Genomic DNA, 8,947 nt, shown 5'->3' with positions numbered 1-8,947 from the left:
AGTCTGATGGTTGGGTAATTTAGTCGGGTTTGGAGTCAATGTCACCGAGTTTGAGGTTTTATGTTGTTTGAGTTACAATTCCAACTTCCGATGAACAAATTTGTAACAAGGGAGGAATTAAGACAAAGAATGAACTTCAAACTGCATTGAGTTTTGATGTTAGATAAATGTTTAAATTTATGTTCTAACCGTGCAAGAAAATAGTCCGTCCGTCTACGAGAACTATACAAAGTTTTTTTTAGCACATTTTAAGAAAATATTTGGTGGGGGTTGGTGGATGTATTTTTAGGTGATAACCAATACTATTACGTAGAAAAAGTGTGTGTGTGTGTGTTCTCAAAATAGTAAGTGTTTGTAAGGTTGAGATATGAAGTATATTGTGATTTCATGTCATAAAAAAACAAAAACTTGTGTATTAGGGCATCAACAATCCCCTCTTGGGGCAAGGCCCCAAGTCTTTGCCACGTTATCATTCCCCTTATTTTCTGCGCCAATCCATGACTCCCCACAACCCTGCAAGCCTTCAGGTCACAAATATTAAATTGCACTATTCACAGTTACAAACTATTTTAATCGTAAATTGAAAACGTTGGGGGATAAGGATGGTGATTAACCTTGGGCTTTCATGTACAAATGTACAATGGGTCATTTTTCTAAAGAAATGTATATCAATAAGCTAGGTCGAACTATAAAGAACGATATAGTGAATTCAATTGTATAAACATATGATTTTTGGTAAACTACCACAATACGTATTAAAGTTAGAGAGAATGATAACTAAGTAAGAAAATTATTAAATCAACTATAGTAGCAAATGAGATATTAAAAGATAAAAATCAGCCTCAAATAAAGCAACATAAATAATCACATATTACCACCGTCCATTTATCATCGGCGAAAATTAACCATTTCTCTCATCAGAATTTATACATCCTAGTTAATGACGCCAAACTCAGATTTTGAACTGGCCATTTCTTATTAAGTCTTACTACATGAAATGTATTTCTGATATCTCAATGAGTTATATGACAAAACAAATTAATTTGCAACAAAAATTATTCATATAAAGTCCTATACATTTAGCTACCAGGTAGAGAAGTGATATGAACACTAGATATTGAATCTAGATAGAGGTTCGTCAAACTAAGAAAATAATATGCATCGCTATAATATTAACTGAGAGTGGAAATGCGAGTGTATATTGTAAACGAAACAAAGCAATGCAAAGCAAAGCCTGGCTAGGTTGAATGAAGTGGAGAATTGAGGCCCTCTTGAGAAGACAAGGAATGGATAACGTGATGCCTCTTGGAAGAGAAGGGCGCTGGCGCCTTTCGAAAGGAAGGCCGCCGTCTGAGATGGTGAAGAGTCCTCTTTGTATAGTAAGTATGAAACACCGGAATAGCTCTCTCCTTCAACTTAAGAATAAAAAAGAATAGGAGTCTGTAGGCCAAGAGAATAGCTGAAACGGCGCCCAAATCCCCACCATTTGGAGTGGTTTAATGGTATCCCGAGCAACGAGGTTAGAACATATTCCCCCTTTAGTTTCGGCTGTCCCGCCACCATACCCTCGAACTCCATCCCGATCATGTCGTTTTTATAGGCCCCCTGCGTTTCATAAAAATCGTCACTTTAGGATATGTGAGAATTAGGGTTATGAATCTTACTTGTAACCCCCAAGCCATGTAGTTGATGTAGGAGACGGGATATTTCCAGAATATAACGGGAAGATCGGGAAGCAGCCGGAAAAAACCAGCTGTAGCCATCATGATGCCCTAAAACAAGACGTTCGATTTAGGCGTTTTGGCGAATGGTTCGATGAACGAAGAAGAGAATTATATGTACTTACAATGAAACCTGCGCCGACAACAACGCCCATCAAGAAATTGGGGACGAGGGCAGCGACCACCATCATGCAACTTTCAACGACAGAGACGGAGAGATGAAGGTCGATGAAAGCGTACATGAAGTGGGAGAAGCCAGGGTGGTACTTCACCATCGAGTATGTGATAGACACCGAAGTCAGTGACATCACAGCCAAGAAAGGAAAAGAAGAGATGAAGTTAGATAGTATGAACACTCCTACACCATAATGTCCGTTGAGCCTTTCTTTGCAAAATACCTGTTTACATAACAAAATAGGTATGAGTTTGTGGTTAGTTTTTCAATCATCCTTTGAAATGAAGGTTAACGCATAACACGGCCGGAGATGTTCACTACAAAAAGACGGGATTTACCAACGACTTGATATGCATCATGGTTTACCAACGGAATACTGACAGGTATTATGTTGCCAAATTTTCCGGCTGATTTACCGACAGACATGGATGTTGGAAAAATTAACAACGGAAGCCACCATCGGTAAACTTTTCATCCATTTTTTAAAAATATACGGTAAAGTTTAAATAATAGCGTTGTGTCGGAATGTCTGACGGTAATGTTCTGACGGGGTAAATTTTTCTGAGACAAGGGTATTGAGACGGTTTGTGTTCGTTGGTAAATCCCACCTTTTTATTGTGGTTGTTAGAAATGTGAACTTACCTTAATTTCTTCAATGAAGGATGGGAAGCCTCCAATGGCCATGAATGTCATAAAACCAGACACAAATCCACCACATGCCCCTCTAGCAAGAATGGCATGGTAACCGGATCCAACGTCATGGAAGACTGAGCCCACACAAAGAGACACCACTATATAGATAACAATACGCAGCCAGTAATACCCAAAATCTCTACACATGTTTGTGAAGGAACGCTTTGTCAATGTTCTAAGTTGCTTACGCCACGTTGCTTGACTCCCTCTACTTTCCTCATAACAAAATCCTTCCTGCAGTCAGTATGTATAAATGTATAATCACTCATATATATATACTTGCATTATCCCAATGACATATATCTAGTTTTCAAACACTCACAGTAACACAAAATTCTCTGATCTTAGCTCGGACTCTTTCTGTGAGTTTCGAATTTTGGTATTTGTGTAGAAGCCTCGCTCTGATCTCTGTTGTTGTTAAATTGGGAGAGATCCCATCTTCTATATTCTGCGAGAGAAAGTTGTAAGTTTTAGTGTGTAGAATGGTAAAGCAAAGTAAGTGTAAAGAGGCCCAAAAATTACTCTTATTCTATGTGATCCCATCAATGCAGTGTTTACGTAATCGAAGTCTGAGTTAATACAACGAAGATAATGATCAGAAGGGCTTCGCATCTGGGGACATGGGAATCCGGCCTCAGCAAAGAACTGCAGTAGCATCAGTAAATAAACAGTTGAGTCAATACTGATAAACTATCATTTTGATAGTAGCCAAATTAATCTTCAAAACATATAAGTACTACTAGCCACTTTCATGGTGAAGAAGCAATATTGGCCTAATTTAGTTGTACTACTAATAGTAGAACTTACATATGTGATGCCGAGTTGGTGGTATGGATGAATAGTAGTGCAGAGGTGTATTAGTGTGACGACATGGACAACTAAACGATAATGTTCTAAGCCCATGAAAACTAAATTGCGAAGTGCAATAAATTAGTCATATAACAAATTTGAAGTTTTACCCTAGATATATGAGGATTCTTTTATGATATCAATATCTATGGAGATGGATGTTGATGGATTTCATACCTCAACCGCGGGTTCCGCCTCTCCGAAGTAGATGGTTTCACCGGAGGAGAGCAGCAAGAGATCATCAAAGAGAGAGAAAACCTCACTGCTAGGCTGGTGAATGGAGGTGATAATGGTTCTGCCTCGGTGTGCTATGCTCCTGAGAGCCTGAACGACGAAGAAAGCCGAGGCACTGTCAAGACCAGTGGTTGGCTCATCAAGGAACAGAAGACGCGGCTGCGTTATGATCTCGAGGGCGATGCTGAGCCTCTTCTTCTCGCCGCCGCTGATCCCTCTGAGATGCCAGTTTCCAACGAGGTGATCCGCACAGTCTCCCAATCCCATTTCGGCTATGGTGTTTTGTACGATATCGGCCATCTCTTGCTTTGTAAGGCTGCTTTGAAGCCTGAGGGATGCTGAGTATGCGATGCTTTCTTTCACCGTTAGAGTCCCCATTAGCACATCTTCTTGCGTTACATAAGCCTGCATGAAGTTTGGTCAAATTTACGAGATTCACCCCTCAACTTTAAAAATCAACCGAAAGAAAGTATGAAGTATGAATTTGTTTGCAATATATTATTGATGTTTTTCAACTAATCGATGACGTTTTCGTTACGAATAGACGACATCCTTACTCACTGACAGTGGCACCCACGTATGATTTCTTGGCTGCCGATGTGCCACATCAAATACAATTTCAATGGTATGTTTTAGTTTTGGAGGGTAAATTTTATCTTTACTTTATAGTAGAGGTTGTAGAATTACTATTTACACTATATGGGGCCATAAAAATATTGAAATTCGGTATTTGTTCACAAGCTGGATGGTTAGTCACTCCAGTCAAATAAAAAGCCATATCAACAGTTATGGAAGGATAAATTCATATGCATTAATTCGAAAAGAGTATGAATTGAAATCAAATTAACTTAAGTTCTATTTTGAAATGAAATTATAAGTCAATTTGAGAACTCAGCAGAAAATAAACTTTTATTTTACACTTGCAATACTTTAATAATAGTTCGTTTGTTAAGAGTATTTGAGATGACTTTTTCTCAACCATGGTTTTGGAAATTAACATCTTAAATGCTACTGGAATTACATCCTTTTCTTTAATCTTTTATACTCCATTGAATTTTTAATTGTGTATGATGCAGTCTTTTTATTACCTTGGCTTACCCAAACAACTTTATTTTATAGAAAAATTACCACAAAGTAAAAATAAATATGGAGGCACAATTATGCTAACAGTTAGACATATATTGATCAATGGATTTAAATATTTGTTGAATCATCAGAGACCCAGCAATTTAGTATTACTGCACAACATTTAAGATGTTGCAACTTGCAACCGATTTCTGTGAATTCAACTACCCATACTAAGAATTAATTGGTTCTGTCTACTCAAATAATAAAGCTTAATTAATAGCTTCAATATTCCAAAGAATTCCCTTGTGAGGAATCATTATATCCATATTTATTTCTCATATATATTAATATACCCAACAACAAATTCAATACACTGTGCACCACATGACTCCGATCTCTCCCTCTTGTATGCCTCTTGAGTTATACACTATTTAATTATGTTAAATGATCATATATATTTAATAATAAAATCAGTAAATCACTAAAAATAAGCTATTTGCATGAATGGCTCATTCAATTTTTTGTTTATTGGCTTGTGCAACTCTTAACAAGTAATATTATTACTTACAACATTGCCGTAGTGAAGACTCTTTTTTATTTTTCCATTGAGAAGAACTTTCCCAGACATGACCACATTTCCAGAAAGCCTGCCTGCAAAAATCAAATGCACGATAAATTATGTTAGATACACATTTAATGCAAAGCTTCATATATAGTAATTCAAATTCAACCACCACAATTAAACGACTCCAAAAGGTGTCAAAAAGTTTGAACAATTGTTGCAGCAGCAGCAGAAGGCCATATGACAAGTGTGAATGTCTTTCTCGACTCGGCAAAAATGGTCAAGCAAAACTGTCTCAAAGTTCAATCATATTAATGAATGCCCTTCCCATGTCATAGTAGTCCCTCCGTTCCAGTTTAAGAGTAAGATTTAGTTATGACACAGTTTTAAGAAATTGGTGGAGTATGTAATAAATGAAGTGAGATAGTGGTTGTTGGAGTGAGTAATAATTGAAGTGAGGTAGTGGAAAGTGAGACCCTTTTGACTTTTTGTGTGTTTAGGATTTTGTTTTGTTTTATTTTTACGAAAGTAATGACATTTGAGTGTAAATTTCATCAACAATGAGGTTAAATCTTATGTCCAAATATGATAGATTCTAAATGTGACTCTTAAACTGGGACGGACTTAAATGACAAAATGTGACTCTTAAACTGGGACAGAGGGAGTATTATTTTGTTCACTTCTATTGTGGTACTTTTGAACTAATACTAATTATTTTAACATGTTACAAATACAAAATTTAATTAAATTTTTGATAGAAAAATCACTATAGAATCAAACTTGGAATTTTCTTTAAACTAATCCTATATATTTCGCTTTTACTCCCTCCGTTCAAAAAATGTTGTCCATGTTTGACTCGGTACGAGTTTTAAGAAATGTGAAGAAAAATTAGTGGAAAAGTTAGTGGAATGTAGACCCCACATTTATATATTAGTTTTTATAATAGAATGTGAGTATAATGAGTTGGTGGAAAGTAGAGTCCATTTACCAAAAATGGAAAAAAAACAAAGTGGACAACATTTTACGGACGGACTGAAATGACAAAATTAGACAACATTTCACGGACGGAGGGAGTATCTATTATTAATAATTTAATATTTCGCAATCAAAATATTTATTCACAGTTTTACAAAAATCAATGAAAAGCAGTGGATTAAATGATAATGATGCCATAATATAAAAAAGAGGGTTCAAATATAATAAAATAAAGTAAATGGACCATTTGAGTATTTGACAGAATTAATTTGGCAGGACTCCATCTTTAATAAAAAGAGAGCCAAAATTCAACATAATAGTATAATACACATGCAAAAGTTAGCTACTCCATTAAAATCGACTACTGATTACCACGTTTATATATCTTGTTCAATTAATTAACATTATTAAAACAGATTACTATAAAATATAAATTCCAAAAAATGAGTGCATATCATGTGACTGTCAACCGTTAATAGAAAGCATATTAAATGCTTCTTTAAAGCGTCGGACAAATAAATAAATAGAATAACGTTGAATAGTTAATATGTTCAGTATGCTAGATATTTTACCTGCTCATGCCTATTAGCACATGCCTTGCTTTTCCAGAATTTGTTATGAACAATTACTTGATTTTATGTCCCACTATTAGATAATTGTAGCATATATTTTTACTTACCCGTAGTACTATATTAGTGTCAATTATCAATAAATAATACTACAAATGATATAGCATAATAGACTTTCTATTTAATTAATACTATGCATTATGTCAAAGTTAAATTAAATACAATTATGGGTGTTAGGATATTATATAATACAACCTCCTAAATAAGCCATTTGAGGATGGCATGAGTTTTAACATATACTCCCTCCATCCGCAAAATGTTATCCATGTTTGACTCGGCACGGGTTTTAAGAAATGTGAAGAAAAGTGGATGGAAAAGGTTAGTGGAATGTAGGCCCCACATTTATGTATTAGTTTTATAATAGAATGCGAGTGTAATGAGTTAGTGGAAAGTGAGATCCATTTACCAAAAAAGAAAAAAAAAATTGGACAACATTTTACGGATGGACCAAAATGATAAAATTGGACAACATTTTACGGACGGAGGAAGTAATTAGTAAAGTAAGACAGAATTAGAAAAATAGTAGAAATAATGTACTAGTAGAGTACATAAATGACAAATTAAAAGAAAAGGAGAAAAAGTTTCCAGAATATGGACTGACAAAAAAAATTTCAACCTATTTTGATTGGACAGAGCAGAAAGCTTAATGCATGGTTTCAGTTGGAACTTAACAAAAATTTTGAGGTGATAATATTCATGTTTTCTTAGAGCATCTCCAGTGGGCGGACATCCCACTAGGACATCCCGAAAACACCTCCTGCCACGTCACTAGGACTTCCCATCCCACTGCCACGTCACTAGGACATCTCCTGCACAATCCGCCCTTCCCATCGCCCTTCCCACTAGGACATCCCGCAATTAAAAAAAATCATACATTTACAAATAAGACAATTAACATTTACGGAAATAAAATTTGACCGAGAATACGAACGGGAAAAATTAACAATTTCATCAGAAAAAACACACATGAAATAAAATTCAACGAGCCGTATATATAGAGTTTTTTAAAAAAAAAATTTAAAAACGGGACGTCCGACTGGACGCCACAATGGCGGACGTCCACCCGCCCGTCGCGCCGATGTCCGAGGACACCCGACGTCCTCACGGGACGTCCGTATCCGACCCTAAACGCCACAATGGCGGACGTCCCGGTCGCCCGTCGCGACGTCCGACCGGACGTCCGCCATTGGAGATGCTCTTATAGATACAAGTTGAAATATTTTGTTAAATTTTTCAATAAAAACAATAGCAAGTTTAGTCTCCCACAAATAGGTCATAAAACAAAATATGCAAGATGACAAACACAATCAAGTTGCTAACACATTCATTCAACTATTTAGGTTGAGGATTCGAGTCATTACAGAAACGTGCAATCTATGCAAGAAATGTAGAGAGATACCTGCAAGAGCATCTAGAAAAGTGGACTTGCCGGAGGCGGAAGGGCCCATAACAGCCATGATTCGGCCGGGAAGGGCATAACCGGTTAAGGCATTGATGAGCCTTCTGGTGGGGCCGTTTCCGGAGTTTGGGAGCAGCGCCGTCAAGTCCTCCCAAGCTAGGAACACAGCCGCTCCACCGCGAAGCTCTGGAGGAGCTGGTATTTCTATCTCCATATATATTCAATTTCAGTCTCAACAATGAACAATGTATGGGTGTTGGTGTTCCTATTAATAAACCAAACACAATGAGCTTTGGATGTTGTGATTTGGATGGGTGAATGAAGGGATACACATATACTTGAGTGCTGCCATCAATGGCGTTGCAGAGAGATAGTGAGGGAAAGCCACCTAATTTTACTACCCCAATTTAGGGGCCAAATCTTATCTTAATATTCTGAGTTCGATGAATATTAATTCATATAAAACAAGTAATTCATAAAAATATTTCTCAATGAGACATACTTGGACGCAAACACTTCCTCTAACACGTTTGAGATAAGACTTCAGAGATTTGATAGCCGAAGGAATTGCAACACTTGAGGCATCATTTGATAGCTATGTTATGTTTCGACTAGACATGATACAAATAGTGATAGTTATCA

At 36.5% G+C, this 8,947-nt stretch overlaps 1 pseudogene; it reads right to left on the bottom strand.

The window, feature by feature from the left end:
- Positions 1 to 1,000: 1,000 nt before the first annotated feature.
- Positions 1,001 to 8,719, bottom strand: LOC121789017 (annotated as a pseudogene).
- Positions 8,720 to 8,947: the final 228 nt, after the last annotated feature.

The sequence above is a fragment of the Salvia splendens genome, unplaced genomic scaffold, assembly GCF_004379255.2.
Source record: "Salvia splendens isolate huo1 unplaced genomic scaffold, SspV2 ctg1195, whole genome shotgun sequence".
NCBI classification, from domain to species: Eukaryota; Viridiplantae; Streptophyta; class Magnoliopsida; order Lamiales; family Lamiaceae; genus Salvia; species Salvia splendens.
Note: the sequence above shows the minus strand (reverse complement) of the source record. Positions and strands in the feature narration are given on the sequence as shown.